Source organism: Mobula birostris, chromosome 9 (assembly GCF_030028105.1).
Source record: "Mobula birostris isolate sMobBir1 chromosome 9, sMobBir1.hap1, whole genome shotgun sequence".
NCBI lineage: Eukaryota > Metazoa > Chordata > Chondrichthyes > Myliobatiformes > Myliobatidae > Mobula > Mobula birostris.
The window spans coordinates 97649873-97668217 of NC_092378.1; positions in this window are offsets into that span (position 1 = coordinate 97649873).

The following is an 18345-nucleotide window of genomic DNA, read 5'->3' on the forward strand; positions in this document are numbered from 1 at the left end:
AACTTATCCAGTGTTGTTCTGTTCTGTGTTTTATGCTCTATGTAATGAAACGTTCAAGTTCCGTAAAATGCAGGAAGGCAGTGTCAGTGTATTGGAGAAAGAGTTGAAGGTGGTGGTTTTGCAGAGGAATGATGAACAGCCCACGTGAATAGAGCCCAGCCAGTTCCCTACCACCAGCACGCTCAGTCAGCCATCTGCACTCGCTCTCACATTGAACAGCTTCTCCTTCAACCCCTCTCACTTTCTCCAGGTAGCTATGGGAACTTCTGGAGCCAAAGCTATGCCTGGCTTTTTGGAGTTTATGTGGAGCAGTCTTTACATAACCTGCTAGGGCCAGAGCTTTGATCTGTGGCAAAGCTCCCATCAGTTTTAACACTTGTAAATGCCTGGTATCTTAAAATAATTTTAAAAGATATATTGCACAAAAAAGATAATTAAAACCAAGTAGAAACAGTTTAAACCATTAAACTGTAGTAAAACAGTTTAGAATAAAGCTCATTCCCATTGCCCGCTAAACTAATGGCTGAGATTCTTCATTGAAAGTGGGAGTTGTCTGCTCCGAACAGAGGTCTGAATGAAGGGCAATTTCCCCAGGGTAGTGCCAGAAAATCTCAGCAAGAGTGGGTGCTGCTGTCGGAGATGTCAGTCTGGGTGAGGTTGGATGTGCCCATGGCAGAACTGATTGAACAGGCACATCCTCCCCATATCTATCCGTATCTGTCAGTAAGATTCAGATTTCATGTGTCCATGGATTCTTATAGTGTGCTACAATTTGCAGAAATCAGCACAAACTGTTATTCAGAGAGCAAAATAGAACCACGGAGGCTGAAACCTCAGCCTAAAATAAGCAGAATAAGAAGTAGTGGAAAGAAGTTAGGCCTGATAGAGAGAGATACAGAGACAGAGACAGAGACAGAGACAGAGAGAGACAGAGGCAGAGACAGAGACAGAGACAGAGACAGAGAGAGACAGAGACAGAGACAGAAACAGGGACAGAGAGAGACAGAGACAGAGACAGAGATACAGAGACGGAGATACAGAGACAGAGACAGAGAGAGACAGAGACAGAGATACAGAGACAGAGACAGACAGAGACAGAGACAGAGATACAGATACAGAGACAGAGACAGAGACAGAGAGAGAGAGAGACAGAGAGAGAGAGAGACAGAGAGAGAGACAGACACAGAGATAGAGAGACAGAGACAAAGAGAGAGACAGAGACAAAGGCACAGAGAGACAGAGACAGACAGAGAGAGACACAGAGACAGAGACAGAGAGACACGAAGAGGGAGACAGAGAGAGTCACACATAGGGACAGTGACAGAGAGAGAGAGAGACAGAGGCAGCGACAGAGAGAGAGAGACAGAGACAGAGACAGAGACAGAGACAGATAGAGAGAGGGAGACACACATAGGGACAGAGAGAGAGAGAGAAAGACAGAGACAGACACATACAGGGACAGAGAGAGAGAGAGAAAGACAGAGACAGACACATACAGGGACAGAGAGAGAGAGAGAGACAGAGAGACAAAGACAGAGAGAGAGACAGAGAGACATGCACACAGGGACAGAGAGAGAGAGAGAGAGAGAGGCCGAGAGAGAGAGATAGAAACAGAGAGAGACAGAGAGAGAGAGAGACACACACACACACAGGGACAGAGAGAGAGAGAGAGAGACAGGCAGAGACAGAGAGAGAGAGAGAGAGAGAGACAGAGAGAGAGACAGAGACAGACAGAGACAGACAGAGACAGAGACAGAGAGATTGAGAGAGAGAGAAGATAACCTATCAGGTCAATGATATTTTGTCAAAAGTTTCTCAGGCTTCCCATGATGGAGGTAGTCAAAGAGTAACTCAGCATAGAAAAAGAGCATTGGGCCCAACTGGCCCAAGCAGCCAAGGCTCCCATCTAAGTTGGTCCCATTTGCCTGTTTGACCCATATTCCTCTAAACCTTTCGTATCCATGTATCTGTCCAATAGTCTTTTAAATGCTCTTTATCTCATTACCATCTGAATGAAAACACTGCCCACAGGTTCCTATTAGATTGTTGCCCATTCACCCAAAACCTTTACTTCTTTATTCCACAACGATGGGGAAAAGACCATGTATATTCACCCTATCTATGTCCCACATGATTTTATACCCCTCATAATGCATAAATTCCCAACCTGCTCAATCTCTCTCCATAACTCAGTTCCTGGAAGCATCCTTGTAAACCCCCTCTGTGCTTTTTACAACCTAATGGCATCTTTGTTATAGCCAATGACAAAAACTGACCACAATATTCCATATGTAGCCTCACCAGCATCAAACGATTCTGAATTATCATTGCTTTGGATTTATTTAACCAAAGCACAGAAAATGATTAATTACGAATCTCAGATTGTGACACCAGGATTGTGAAGGATAAAGATCTGGCAGAATAAGCAGACCAAATGATGTGAAAATAAAGCCTTTATTAAAAAGTTGAAAGGTATTAAAGTTGAAAAGATATGTTGAAGCAAAAGATATTGCAGATTCTAGAAATCCAGAGTAATTCACACAGAATGCAGGAGGAACTCAGCAGGTCAAGCACCATCAATGGAGAGAATAGTCAACATTTCAGGCAGAGACCCTTCATCAGGACTATGTTGGTTTGGAGGTTGCTTGCTACAGCAGAATCACAATAAGCAAAGTGTAAGAGCATCAGTAAGGTGTCAGTTGCGGTTCAGGAACTCTGAGTCACCGAACTTGAAATTAAATCCTGGTCAGCAACATTACAAACAACACAGAGTTGCAATAGTACAGTTAATTCAATCGAAATGAATTATGGAAATAGAGTATAGCAAGTAATCATGTCAATACTAAGTGTTTAGGAATGAATCTCTAGACATGAGAATGTAAGGAATAAGGAACCTTGGTTCTCAAGGGATATTGCAACTCTGATAAAGAAGAAGAGGGAGTTGTATGACGTGTATAGGAAGCAGGGAGTAAATAAGGTGCTTGAGGAGTATAAGAAGTGTAAAAAAATACTTAAGAAAGAAATCAGGAGGGCTAAAAGAAGACATGAGGTTGCCTTGGCAGTCAAAGTGAAGGATAATCCAAAGAGCTTTTACAGGTATATTAAGAGCAAAAGGATTGTAAGGGATAAAATTGGTCCTCTTGAAGATCAGAGTGGTCGGCTATGTGCGGAACCAAAGGAAATGGGGGAGACCTTAAACAGGTTTTTTGCATCTCTGTTTACGAAGGAAACTGGCATGAAGTCTATGGAATTAAGGGAAACAAGTAGTGAGATCATGGAAACTGTACAGATCGAAAAGGAGGAGGTCCTTGCTGTCTTGAGGAAAATTAAAGCGGATAAATCCCTGGGACCTGACAGGGTGTTCCCTCGGACCTTGAAGGAGACTAGTGTTGAAATTGCAGGGGCCCTGGCAGAAATATTTAAAATGTCGCTGTCTGCAGGTGAGGTGCCGAAGGATTGGAGAGTGGCTCATGTTGTTCCGTTGTTTAAAAAAGGATTGAAAAGTAATCCGGGAAATTATAGGCCAGTAAGTTTAACGTCGGTAGTAGGTAAGTTATTGGAGGGAGTACTAAGAGACGGAATCTACAAGCATTTGGATAGACTGGGACTTATTAGGGAGAATCAACATGGCTTTGTGCGTGGTAGGTCATGTTTGACCAATCTATTGGAGTTTTTCGAGGAGGTTACCAGGAAAGTGGATGAAGGGAAGGCAGTGGATATTGTCTACATGGACTTCAGTAAGGCCTTTGACAAGGTCTCGCATGGGAGGTTAGTTAGGAAAATTCAGTCGCTAGGTATACATGGAGAGGTGGTAAATTGGATTAGACATTGGCTCGATGGAAGAAGCCAGAGAGTGGTGGTAGAGAATTGCTTCTCTGAGTGGAGGCCTGTGACTAATGGTGTGCCACAGGGATCAGTACTGGGTCCATTGTTATTTGTCATCTATATCAACGATCTGGATGATAATGTGGTAAATTGGATCAGCAAGTTTGCTGATGATACAAAGATTGGAGGTGTAGTAGACAGTGAGGAAGGTTTTCAGAGCCTGCAGAGAGACTTGGACCAGCTGGAAAAATGGGCTAAAAAATGGCAGATGGAGTTTAATACTGACAAGTGTGAGGTATTGCACGTTGGAAGGACAAACCAACATATAACATACAGGGTTAATGGTAAGGCAGTGAGGAGTGCAGTGGAACAGAGGGATCTGGGAATACAGATACAAAATTCCCTAAAAGTGGCGTCACAGGTAGATAGGGTCGTAAAGAGAGCTTTTGGTACATTGGCCTTTATTAATCAAAGTATTGAGTATAAGAGCTGGAATGTTATGATGAGGTTGTATAAGGCATTGGTGAGGCCGAATCTGGAGTATTGTGTTCAGTTTTGGTTACCAAATTACAGGAAGGATATAAATAAGGTTGAAAGAGTGCAGAGAAGGTTTACAAGGATATTGCCGGGACTTGAGAAACTCAGTTACAGAGAAAGGTTGAATAGGTTGGGACTTTATTCCCTGGAGCGTAGAAGAATGAGGGGAGATTTGATAGAGGTATATAAAATTATGATGGGTATAGATAGAATGAATGCAAGCAGGCTTTTTCCACTGAGGCAAGGGGAGAAAAAAAACAGAGGACATGGGTTTAGGGTGAGGGGGGAAAAGTTTAAAGGAAATATTAGGTGGGGCTTCTTCACAGAGAGAGTGGTGGGAGTATGGAATGAGCTGCCAGACGAGGTGGTAAATGCCGGTTCTTTTTTAACATTTAAGAATAAATTGGACAGATACATGGATGGGAGGTGTATGGAGGGATATGGTCCCTGTGCAGGTCAGTGGGACTAGGCAGAAAATGGTTCGACACAGCCAAGAAGGGCCAAAAGGCCTGTTTCTGTGCTGTAGTTTCTATGGTTTATGGTAAGTTTAGTAAGTCTTGCTTCAGAGACTCAGCAGATATTCTGGGCAAACCATCTATTTCACTTATCCCTGTAAGCGCAAGTGCTACACCTGTCCCTACACCTCCTCTCTTCCCACAATTCAGGGCCCCAAACAGTCCTTCCAAGTGAGGCAACACTTCACTTGTGAGTCTGTTGGGGTCATCTCTTGCATCCGTTGCTCCCGGTGCGGCCTCCTCTACAGCGGTGAAATCTGACGCAGATTGGGGGACCGCTTCGTCGAGCACCTCCACTCCGTCCGCCACAACAGACAGGATCTCCCAGTAGCCACCCACTTCAGCTCTGCTTCCCTCTCTGATTCGGATATGTCCATACATGGCCTCTTCTACTGCCATGATGAGGCTAAACTCAGGTTGGAGGAACAACACCTCATATACCATCTAGGTAGTCTCCGGCCCCTTGGTATGAACATAGAATTCTCCAACTTCCGGTAATTCCCTTCCCCTAACACTATGTCACTCTGCCCCCTCCCCCAGCTGCCTATCACCTCCCTCATGGTTCCACCTCCTTCTACTACCCATTGTATTTTCCCCTATTCTTTCTTCACCTTTCCTGCCTATTACCTCCCTGCCTCCCCTCTCCCGCCCCGTTGTCTTTCCCCTTACTGGTTTTTCACCTGGAACCTACCAGCCTTCTCCTTCCCACCCTCCCCCCACCTTCTTTATAGGGCCTCTGCCCCTTCCCTCTACAGTCCTCACGAAGGGTTCTGGCTCGAAACGTCGACTGATCTTTTCCACGGATGCTGCCCGACCTGCTGAGTTCCTCCAGCATGTTGTGAGTGTTCCATCTATTTCAGCACTGCTTCCAATTCAGGAAAGGTCAATGGCTTCAAGTGTTAGCTCTGCCTCTCTCATCAAAGATACTGCCTGACATTCTGAGTATTCCCAGTCCTCTGCATCCTTATGTCAGTTCTACAGCATCTGTAACATCATGGGCTTGTACCAAACCATCTTCCAGATCTGGGTATGATGACGTGCATAGATTTTCTCTGCTGAATGATTTTCCCCTGAATTCCATATCTAACCTTTATCCATGTTTTCATCTCTTGTTCCATTAAGGACCTCAAAACGTATCCCTTTGAATTTTTGGTGACCATATATAACTTTACCCCCTTTCAGGAAATCCAGATTCCGTACATATGGCTGTGATACTTATTAACTTACACTCTTCATTGAAAATGCAATATAAAAACAGCAAGCGGCTTCATTTGTACACTATGCTTTAAGACCTTGGCCTCAATACCAATTGAATCCTCCATTTCTTCACTCGCAGACTCCTGTCAGTTTGGATTGGCAACATGTCCTCCACAACTTCCATCAACGGAAGTTCATCACAAGGTTATGTGCTTAGCCCCTGCTCTGCTCTCTTTACACTTATGACTGTGAGGCTAAGTACAGCTCCAATGCCGTATTTAACTTTGCTAATGACACTCCTGTTATTAGCTGAATCAAAGGTGGTGAGGAATCAGCATATAGGAGGAAGATTGAGAACTTGGCTGAGTGGTGCGACAGCAACCTTTCACTCAATGTCAACAGGACCATAGACTTTATTATTGACTTCAGGAGGAGGAAATCAGAGGTCCATGAGCCAGTCCTCATTGGGAGATCAGAGACGGAGAGGGCCAGCAACTTTGAACTCCTCAGTGTTATCACTTCAGAGGATCTGTCCTGGGCCCCAGAGGTACGCAAGTACAATTATGAAGAAAGCACGGCAGTCTCTCTACTTCCTTAGAAGTTTGCAAAGATTCAGCAAGACAAATATAAAGCTTTGACAAACTTCCATAGATGATGTGGAGGAGAGTATATTGATTGGTTTCATCATGGCCTGGCATGGAAGCACCAATGCCCTTGAACAGAAAATCCTACAAAAAATAGTGGATACAGCCCAGTCCATCACGGGTGAAGCCCTCCCCACCACCGAGTACATCTACATGGAATGCTGTTGCAGGAAAGTAGCATCCATCATCAAGGACCCCTACTACCCAGGCCATGCTCTCTTCTCATTGCTGCCATCAAGATAAAGGGACAAGAGCTTCAGTACCTACACCTCCAGGTTCAGGAACAGTTACAATCCCTCAACCATCAGGCTCTTGAACCAGTACGGATAACTTCACTCAACTCACCTGCCCCATCACTAAATTGTTCCTACAACAACAGGCTCATTTTTAAGGACTCTTCTTCTCATGTGCTCAGTATTTATTGTTTATTTATTATTTATTATCTTTATTTCTTTTTTATTCTTTTGTATTTGCACATTTTGTTGTCTTCTGGATGTTGCTTGTTTGTCCATCCCATTGGGTGTGGTCTTTCATTGATTCTATTATTGTTTCGTGGATTTACCGTGTATGACTGCATGAAAATTAATCTCAGGGTTGTGTATGGTGACATATACAGTATGTACTTTGATAATAAGTTTGCTATAAACTTTGAACTTTGCTCTTTGCAGCTGCACCCAGTGGGCCGCTTTATTTGGTGCACCTGGACACGTGCTCGTTAATGAAAGTATCTGATCAGCCAATCATGAGGGAGCACCTCAATGCACAAAAGCGTGCAGACATGGTCAAGAGGTTCAGTTGTTTTGATCAAACACCAAAGTGGAGAAGAAACGTGGTTTAATTGACTTTGACTGTGGAATGATTGTTGGTGTCAGAGCGGGTGGCTTGAGTATATCAGAAACATGCACAACAGTCTCAAGTATTTACAGAGAATGATGCAAAAAAACAAACAAAAAAATCCAGTGAGTGGCTGTTCTATGGGTGAAAATGTTTTGTTAGTAGGAAAGCTCAGAGGAGAATAGCCAGACTAGTTCAAGCTGCCAGGTAGGTGAGAGTAACTAAAATAATAATCACGAGTAACTACAGTGGTGCACATAAGAGCATCTCTGAACAAAGAACATGCCGAACCTTTAAGTGGATGGGCTGCAGCAGTGGAAGATCACAAACATATACACTCAGTAGCCAGTTTATTAGATACAGAAGATATGTGGCCACTAAGTGAAAATGTTGCCGAGTAATTTCACAGGAAGCTGATACCAATACACATAGGAATTATTAGCGAAGGTCACAGAAACTTGCTCAAAATGATAGGTTTTGAAAAGTACCTTCAAAGAGAAAAAAGGCAGGGAAATTTACAGCATTATTGAATCAAACAGCAGGAAACAGGCCCTTTGGCCCAATTTGCCCATGCCAACCAAAATGACTATTTAAGATATTTGCATTTGCCCTTGTTTAATCCATGACCCATAAGAAAATGTTCCAGAGCACAGAGTCTTGGCAGCTGAATGTGTAACATTTTAAAGCACCACAGCAGTATTGCTTGTAGTTACTGCACCACATTACCAAAGAAGCAGGGTTCAATCCTGACTTAGAGTGCTATCTGTTCGGATGTTCTCCCTGGGGGTACATGGGCTTCCACTACGTTCTCCAGTTCCCTCCCATCTCCCTAAAATGAGTGGGTTGGCAGGTTCATTGTCTGCAGTGAACTGCCCCTAATGTGTACATGGGTGGTGGAATCTGGAGGGAGTTGATGAAAATGTGGGAAAAATCTTAAAAAGACTGAATGCAAAGTGGTGATGATTTTTAGTCTGTACAGGTCCTGTGTGTCCGTGCTTTTTCTGTCTATAATTTCCCTTAATAGTCAACAAAATGATTAAATCACCTTTAATTTTCTCAATATCAGTGTAGCCAGAGTTTGATTAATCTCTCCCTGTAACTTCATGTAAGGTTTGCCAGGCTAGCACTTTCTGAAGCCGAAGGCATCAGAGAAGGGGCATCTGACACAGCTGGGAGGGCAGTGTACTACTGAAGGAATCCTGTTGCACTGCAACTTTGTCCTGCTCTAAGGACATGCTTGTGTATTTTTCAATTACTTTGAACAGAAATTCTTTTCCTTTCCAAAATCTCCAGGGTCCCTGATTGATACAAGAAGCACACCTGCATTACCCAAACTTTGTCCTCAGACTGAAGTTACAAATGGAACTGTAATCATTCTTCTTTAATTAGACTTTCATCTAAACCCTCCAGGCAGGAGTCAGTGTATTTATAGACCCAGACCTACTTTGAGTCCTTTTTCTTTTTGGCTGCAGTTCTGGAACCTTCCACTGCTTGAAGGTGTTTTAAACTGAGGGATACAGCGTTTCACACTTCTGAGCTGAGTTTTGTTGAAATCTGCAGTAATGAAGGAGATGGTCCAGTCAACAACAACATCTGAACATAAGGTTGATTACAGACTGATTGTAAATCAGGACTTGAGTGTGAACAATGTGCGAAACGAGCTCTTATTTAGAGAGTGGCAGCACAGATTTTGTTCTCCATAACCTGATGTAGGACCTGTACCCACAATCTCGGACTCCAAAGAGAAAGTGAGATCTAATGGTATTCCTCCATCCTCTCACAGTGTAGGAAAGGAGCATGGGGACTGTGGATAATCAGTGCAGGAGAGAGGTGTAAGAGGTATTGCTCATCAATTATTATCACCTTGAGGAGACCATTTAGAACATAGAACATTGAACAGATCTTCACTGGACAGACCATTATGTTGTGCCAACCTTGATGCTAATTTGTACTCAACATCCTCCTCCTGTGCATCGTCCCTCCAAACTCTTCAAATTCATGGGAATTTCTAAAAGCTTCTTAACCTCTACCAAACTGCCTGCTTCCACTACTGCACCTGGTAATCTATTTTAAAGTTCAAAGTAAATGTATTGTCAAAGTACACGTACAATCGCAAGATTCATTTTCTTGCAGGCATTCACAGTAGATGCAAAGAAAAACCGAAGGATCAATGAAAAACCGCACTCAAGATGGACAAACAACCTATGTGCCAAAAGACAACAAACAGCGCAAATACTAAAATAATAAATTAATGAGCAACAAATATCAAGAACGTGAGATGAAGAGTCCTTGAAAATGAGCTCATAGGTTGCGGAAATAGTTCAGAGTTTGGGCAAGTGAAGTTATCCCCTGTTGTTCAAGTGCCTGATGGTTAAGGGGTAATAACTATTCCTGAACCTGAGGGGGTGAGTCCTAAGGCTCCTGTACCTCCTTCCTGATGGCAGCAATGAGAAGAGAGCTCAGTAGATGAGCTCAGTGGTAGGGAGGGCTTTACCTGTGGTGGACAGGGCTTACAGACATGGGTGCTTCTTAAAAACCTACCACCCGTTTGCCTGTTATGTCACCTTTAAACTTCTCCCTTCTAGCCATACAAGCATGCCATGAGGTTTGACATTTCTACACTGAGAAAAAGACTCTGGCTGTCCAACCTATCTCTGCTTTTCATAATCTTAAAAACTACTATCAGATCTTGCCTCAGCCTCTGACCCTCGAGAGGAAACAACCAAGGTTTGTCCAACCTTTCTTTATAGTTTATACCTTCTAATCCAGGCAGCATCCTAATAAAATTCTTATGCACCCACTCCATAGACTCCATCTCCTTCCTATAATAAGATGGCCTGAACTGTACGCAATACTCCAAGTGTGGTCTGGCTGAAGTTTTATATAATGTAGCTGCAGCATGACTGCCTTACTCTTATACCACCTTATCCCTTACTTAGCAACCTTCAGTGAAATCTGGACCTGGACCCCAAGATCCTTCTGTACATCAATGCTGCTGAGGGGTCTATCATTAAGTGTATACTTGCTCCTTTCATTTGGACTCCAATATGCAACACCTCATACCTGTCTAGACTAAACTTCATCTTCCACTTCCCTGTCCACATCGACAACTCATCTAAATCCTGCTGTACTCTTTGATAATCCTTTACACTATCCACAAATCTACCACTCCTGGTGTCATCCACAAACTTAATAACCTAATAATCTATATTTTCATCCAAATCATTGATACGTATCACAAACAGCAGAGATCCCGGCACGGATCCATGCAGAACACATTGGTCACTGACCTGCAGTCATAATAACAGCCTTCCGACCCTACTCTCTGTTGTTAAATGGACAAGCCAGTTCTGAATTCAAATTTGCAATTCACACCGGATCCTATGCATTTTTATCTTCTAAATCAACCTAATATGAGGGATCTTATCAAAAGCTTTACTAATGTCCATGTAGATAATGTTCACTGCCTTATCCTCAAAGCTCCTTCATCACCCCTTCAAAAAACTCAATAAATCTATAAGATATAATCTGCCCCTCTAAAAGCCATGCTGGCTGTCTATATTACTTTCCAAATGCGCATAAATCCTATCTCTCAATATTCTCTCTCATAGCTTCTGTACCACTACATGAGACTCACTAGCCTATAACTACCTGGATGATCCCTATTTCCTTTCTTGAACAAACGCTCTCCAGTCATCTGAGACCTTTTGCTTGCGATAACACATGTGAATAAGTGTATCCCCACAAAACCATTCAGTCTCCCCCAAACAGAAGCCCTAGATGAAGCAAGAGATTGCAAATCTGCTGAGGACTAGATCCTCTCGCTTCAGCAGCCTGAGTCTGCTTCAGATGGGTATCAATCACACCAGTGCCCAAGAAGAACCTCAATGACTATAGTCTATTATCCAATAGAAGTCACATCTATAGTGATGAAGTGCCTCGAGAGGTTAGTCACGAAGCATACCACCCCCTGCCTGGACTGACCCAAATCTACTCCTATTTGCCTACTCTCACAACAGGTCAACAGCAGGTGCCCATTTTATTGGATCTTTGCTCATCTCTGGAACACCTGGACAATGAAGATGCATACATCAGGATTCTCTTCACTGACTACACTCAATATTCTGTGCTGTTGTCTGCTTGAAACCCATCACAAAGCTTCAAGACCTGAGTCTTGGTACTCCCTGTACAACTGGATTGCTGATTTCCTTGCTGGCAGACCCCAGTTAGTATGGATTGTCAATCATATTGCCTCCACACTCATCATCAGCACAGGGCTGTGTGCTTAATATCCTGCTCTAGCCAATTTATACTAATGGTTTTGTAGCTTAGTACAACTCCACTGCAGTATGTAAATTTGCTGATGACACCACCACTGTTCTTGGCTGAATCAAATGTGGTGATGATTCTGCAGAAAGGAGGGAGAGTGAAAGTTTGGTCAAGTGGTACAACAACAACCTCTCACACAATGTCAGCAAAACCAAAGAACAGATTATTGACTTCAGGAAGAATCATACTCAGGTTTATTATCACCGACATGTGTCATGAAATTTGTTAACTTAGCAGCAGCAGTTCAATGCGATACATAATATAGAAGAGACAATAATAATAAATAAATAAATAAATAAATCAATCAATCAATTACAGCAAATGTATATGGAATAGATTAAAAATTGTGCAAAAACAGAAGTAAAATACATTAAAAAAGTGAGGTCGAATTCATAGGTTCAATGTCCATTTAGGAATTGGATGGCAGAAGGGAAGAGGTTGTTCCTGAATCGCTGAGTGTTTGCCTTCAGGCTTCTGTATCTCCTACCTGATGGTAACAGTGAGAAAAGGGCATGCCCTGGGTGCTGGAGGTCCTTAATAATGGATGCTGCCTTTCTGAGACACTGCTCCTTGAAGATGTTCTGGGTACTTTGTAGGCTAGTACCCACGATGGAGCCGACTAAATTTACAACCCTCTGCAGCTTCTTTCAGTCCTGTGCAGTAGCACCCCCCCCCATACCAGACGGTGATGCAGCCTGTCAGAACGCTCTCCAAAGTACATCTATAGAAGTTTTTGAGTGTTGTGTTGACATACTAAATCTCTTTAAACTCCTAATGAAGCATAGTCACTGTCTTGCCTTCCTTATAACTGCATTGATATGTTGGAACCAGGTTAGGTCCTCAGAGATCTTGACACTCAGGAGCTTGAAACTGCTCACTCTCTCCATCTTTGAACCCTGTATGAAGATTGGCATGTTCCTTCATCTTACCCTTCCTGAATTCCACAATCAGCTCTTTCGTCTTACTGACATTGCATGCAAAGTTGTTGCTGTGACATCAGTCCACTTGTTGGTATATCTCACTCCTGTATGCTCGCTCATCTCCATATGAGATTCTATCAACAATGGTTGTATCATCAGCAAACTTATAGATGGTATTTAAGCTATGCCTGGGCACACAGTCATGGATATAGCCAGAGTAGAGCAGTGGGCTAAGCACACACCTGAGGTGTGCCAGTGTTGATCGTCAGCGAGGAGGATATGTTATCACCAATCCGCACAGATTGTGGTCTCTGGTTAGGAAGTCGAGGATCCAGTTGCAGAGGGAGGTACAGTGGCCCAGGTTCTGTAACTTCTCAATCAGGATTGTGGGAATGATGGTGTTAAATGCTGAGCTATAGTTGATGAACAGCACCCTGACAGAGGTGTTTGTATTATCCAGGTGGTCTAAGGCGGTGTGAGGAGCCATTGGGATTGCATCTGCATTAACCTATCATGCCGAAGGCAAATTGCAGTGCATCCAGGTCCTTGCTGAATAGGAGTTCAGTCTAGCCATGACCAGCTTCTCAAAGCATTTCACCACTGTAGATGTCAAAAGTCAATGAGCTAGTCCTCATTAGGAGAACAGAGGTGGAGAGGGTCAGTGACTTTAAATTCTTAGATGTTAACGTATCCGAGGATCTGTTCTGAGTCCAGCACTAAGTGTTATCACAAAGAAGGCACAATAGCACCTCTACTTTCTTAGAAGTTAGCATAGATTTGGCATGTCACTAAAAACTTTGACAAACTTCTATAGATGCACAGTGGAGAGCATCTTAACTACTATCATCGTGGCCTAGAATGGAAACATCAATGCCCAACAATAGAAAAGGCTACAGAAAGTGGTGATACAGCAGATTTCATATAGGTAAAGCTCTCCACACCAATGAGTATATTTACACGGAGTGCTGCCATAAGAAAACAGAATCCATTATTAAAGACCCCCACCATCTAGGCTGTGCCCTGTTCTTGCTACTGTCATTGGGCAGGAATAATAAAAGCCTTAGGTCCCACACCACCAGGTTTAGGAACAGTTACTATCCTACAACCATCAGGCTCCAGAACCACTGTGGATAACTCCAGCTGTCACTACTCCGAACTGATTCTATGACCTGCAGGCTCACTTTCAAGGAGTCTTTACAGTTTATTCTCAGTATGTAGTTATTTGTACAATTTGTCTTCTGCACTTTGATTTTGTGTCAATCACTATCAGTTTAGTATAGATTTCATGAAATTATGTTGTATATTTTCCCTTGCAAACACTTGCAAGAAAATGAATACCAAGGAAGTAAATTGTTATATATACTTATTTAGATATTAAATTTACTTAGTACTTTGCAAATCTTTGTCAATGTCCCAGCCACCTCCTCACTTGCTTCTCTCAGTGCCATGGGATCAGTAAACCAACAAGTCGTGGGGACTGAAGCACCTTAATGCTTTTCAGAAGCCCCAGTTCCACAACCTCCTTAATCTCAAAATGACGTAGCACACTCTCATATCCCACTCTGTTTACAGTCCTCTCCAATTCCGTCTCCTTGGTCAATACTGATGGAAAATCAGCCACTTGCACTGAATCCAGGCAAAGATTCCCTCCTTTATCTTTGAGTGGACCTACCCTCACCTTAGAGATCATTTTTTTCCTAATACAAGTATAAAATGCCTTGGGATTCTCCTTGACCTTCCTTGCAAAGGATATTTCCTGGTCTTTTGTGACCTTTGTAATTGCCTGTTGAGCAATTTCCTGCTATCTTTGTATTTCTCCAATGGCCAGTCTGATTTTAGCTTCCTAATCCTTACCTATTCTGCCTTCATGATTGAATTTAGAACCCCTTGAGTTATCGAAGGCTCCTTTGCCTTACCATCCTTGTCTCTCTTCCAGACTGGATCATGCTGATCTTGAAACCTGATCAGCAGGCCCCTTAAACAACTCCCACATGTCAGATGTAGACTTGTCCGACAGCATCTGCTCTCAGTCAACACCCCTTACTTACTGTCTTATTCTGTCATAATTTGCTAACCCCAACCTTCTCTCAAGATCTGATTTTTATCTTTAATCATAACTATCTTAAACCATAATGAATTGTTGTCATTATTCTCTAAATTTTTGCCCACTATGAGGTCTGTCACCTGGTTTGGCTCACTTCCTAAAACCAGATTCAGTACATTTTCTTCTCGAGTTGGACTCTCCACCTATTGTTCCAAGAATTTCTCTTGGATGCACTGAAGAAATTCTGCCCCATCCAACCCACTTGTATTGAAGAAGATCCAATCAATACTGAAGAAGCTAAATTTCCCCTCTATGGCAACCCTTTCATTTCTGCACCTTTCCATAATCTGTCTACATGTCTGTTCCTCCTCGTTTTGGTGGCGAGGACGGAGAATTTACAATTTCATCAGTGTAATTGTACCTTTCTTATTTCAGAGATCTGGCCAAGTTACCCCTCTGTGATGAGCTCTCAGATAGCAAGGATCTTGGTGAAGATATTAGTTCCCCTCCATTTCAGATGCAAATCACCTTGTTTCCAATGGTCTGACTTGCCCTGGAAGAGAGCCCAATGGTTCATAAATCTGAAGCTTTCCTTCCTGCATCAGCTCCTTAACCACATACTGAACTGCACTATGTACCTATTTCTCTCCTCACTAGCACATGGAAGGAGTAGGGATACTGAGATTAGAACTATGGAAGTTCTGCTTTGTTAAATTTCTAGCTAGTTCCCTGAAATCATTTTGCAGGTTCACATCCCTGCTCCTGCCTGTGTCATTGGTCCAATGTGGACCATGATCTCTGGTTGCTCATTCTCCCTTCTCAGAATATCCTGTATGGCTGCAAGACAACTTTGTACCTGGCAGCAGGGAGGCAACACACCATCCTGGAGTATTGATTGTGGGCACCGGAATGCCTCTCTTCACTCCTTATTAATGAGTCTCCATCACTATTGCTCTGCTTGACTTTGGCCTCCCCTCCATTGTCTAAAAGCAGGCATGATGCCCCTTCTCTGGCTGCTGGTGCTGGCCTCTGAAAGATCATTACACCCCCCACCCCCCAGCCTAATCCAGAAAGAAATATGCCTGTTAGTGAGTGGAATAGCCACAGTAGAACCCTTTTCCTGTCTGCCTTATCCACTTACTTTGACCTATGGGCTACACCAGAAGTGTGATCATCTTACTTAAACTCTCATCTCTGATATTCTCAGAATCTTGGATGGTTTTGTGTACAAGATTAGTTCAGTCCCCTGACCCAGTCTGCCAGCAGCTACTGCAGGATGCACTTCCCACACATGCAGTTGTCAGGAAGACTGTGATGTTCCCTATCTTCCCACATCTTGCAAGAGCAGCATTTCACAATCCTGACTGCTATTTTTTCTATAATGTTAAAGGTCAAGAATTAACAGGAAAATAGAGACCTTACCTGATTCCTAACTGCTACTTGCCTGTGCCTCCTTGCCAAAGCCTCTGAAGCCAACACCTCAGCTCTCCATTCTTCTAATAGCTCACTCTCCCAATATCCACTCCAAACTGGCCACTTCACTTGACCCTTCTGATATAGGCATCCGTTAGTCTAGTGAGACCATGGATTTGCACCTTGGAAGGTTTCCAGGGCGCAGGCATGGGCAAGGTTGTATGGAAGACCAGCAGTTGCCCATGCTACAAATCTCCCCTCTCCACACCACCGATGTTGTCCAAGGGAAGGGCATTAGGACCCATACAGCTTTGCTCCGGTGTCGTTGCAGAGCAATGTGTGGTTAAGTGCCTTGCTCAAGGACACAACACGCTGCCTCAGCCAAGGCTCGAACTAGCGACCTTCAGATCACTAGACAAACGCCTTAAACACTTGGCCACGCGCCAACAAACTTGGCCCTACCTTCTTTTCATTGGTGAACTCTGTGGCAACTCAGCCAATCAAAAACAACTTTTTCAAAGCTGTTATCTCCTCCCATCTATTGTTCTGGCCACTAAAACTGGGTAAAAATAGGGAAATACAATGACCCCAGTGGGTTTCCTGATCATATTATTGAGTGGTTTCTTCCAGGTGCTCCAGTTTCCTTCCACATCCTAAAGTCACGCAAGTTGGCAAGGTAATTGTCCTGAAATAGGAGAGTATCACTTTAGACTTTATACTCAGTCAATGGGATGCAAGAAAGAGAGGTCAAGATAACCAGAAGCCACAGACAATTGAGGCTTTCATCACTATCATCCTGACATCATGTTTCTCAGCTAATACATGAAAACTTGGAGAGAAAATTGAAAGATTGCTTTCCTTTAAAATTTCAATGATTTCTCTCACAAGGATTGATGGTATTGGGCTAAGATATTGATTTCTGGTGAATCTTGAGCAATTGATTTTGTTTCATTTGTCATTGTGGGGATGTCGACATCTTTGGCAATTAAAATACACCCAAGTTTTTTTGTGACTGTAGTCAAGTACAGACCAAACTAGGTCAGCATGGCAAATTGGCTCTCCTAAAGGAGGTCAGTGAACCAGATGGAATCTTACAAACAATGCAGTAGTTTTATCATTTCCATTATCGAGACTTGTTTTATTCCAGATATTTTAATTACTAGAATTTAAATTTCTCAGTTGTTCTGTTGAGATTTAAACTTGTATCTCCATGGACACTTACCTAGAAGTCTACTACCAGCATAGAATGTTAACCATCATTTTATGATACCCCATCACACCATCTCGCAGGAGTTTATAAGAATGAGGGTGGATCTCATTGAAAGTCATTGAGTATTGAAAGGGCAAGATAGAGTGGATGTGGGACAGCCTCAAACCAAAGGGCACAGCCTCAGAATAGAAGGACATCCCTTAGAACAGAAATGAGCAAGAATTTCCTTTGCCAGAGGGTGGGTGAATCTGTGGAATTCAGTGAGAGCATACAGCAGGATGGGGCTGACTGTCAATACCACCAAGACAGAAGTGGTTTGCCAATGGAGTACCAGTGTCCCACCCACTCTACCTGTCTTTACTGTTGGTGATGAAAAGCTGTCAGTAGTGCCATCTTTCAAATATCTGGGGAGCATTCCCTCTGAGGATAGTGGCATTGACGACGATATCCAGAGCCGCATTAAACAGGCATCAGCTGCCTTTGGGAGACTTCGGCGTAGAGTCTTTCAGAACAGAAGCCTTCGTCCCTCCACAGAGGTCGCCGTATACCAAGCGGTCTGTGTCACCACCCTCCTTTATAGCTGTGAAGCTTGGGTAACCTACAGCCGTCACATCAAGTCCTTGGAGAGTTTCTGCATAAGCTGCCTCCAGCGCATCCTGGGAATTACCTGGCGTGAGCAGGTGCCTCACACTGAAATACTTGTAAAGACCAACTGCAGGAGTATTGAGGCCAGTTCCTCCGTCTCTGCTGCATTTGCTCCGAGGATGAGGTTCGCCGTTCCAGGACATCTCTAATGTCCTCTTTCTTTAAGGATCATGGTTTCCCTTCTGTTGTCATCAATGATGCCCTCACCTGCATCTCCTCCATTTCCCGCACT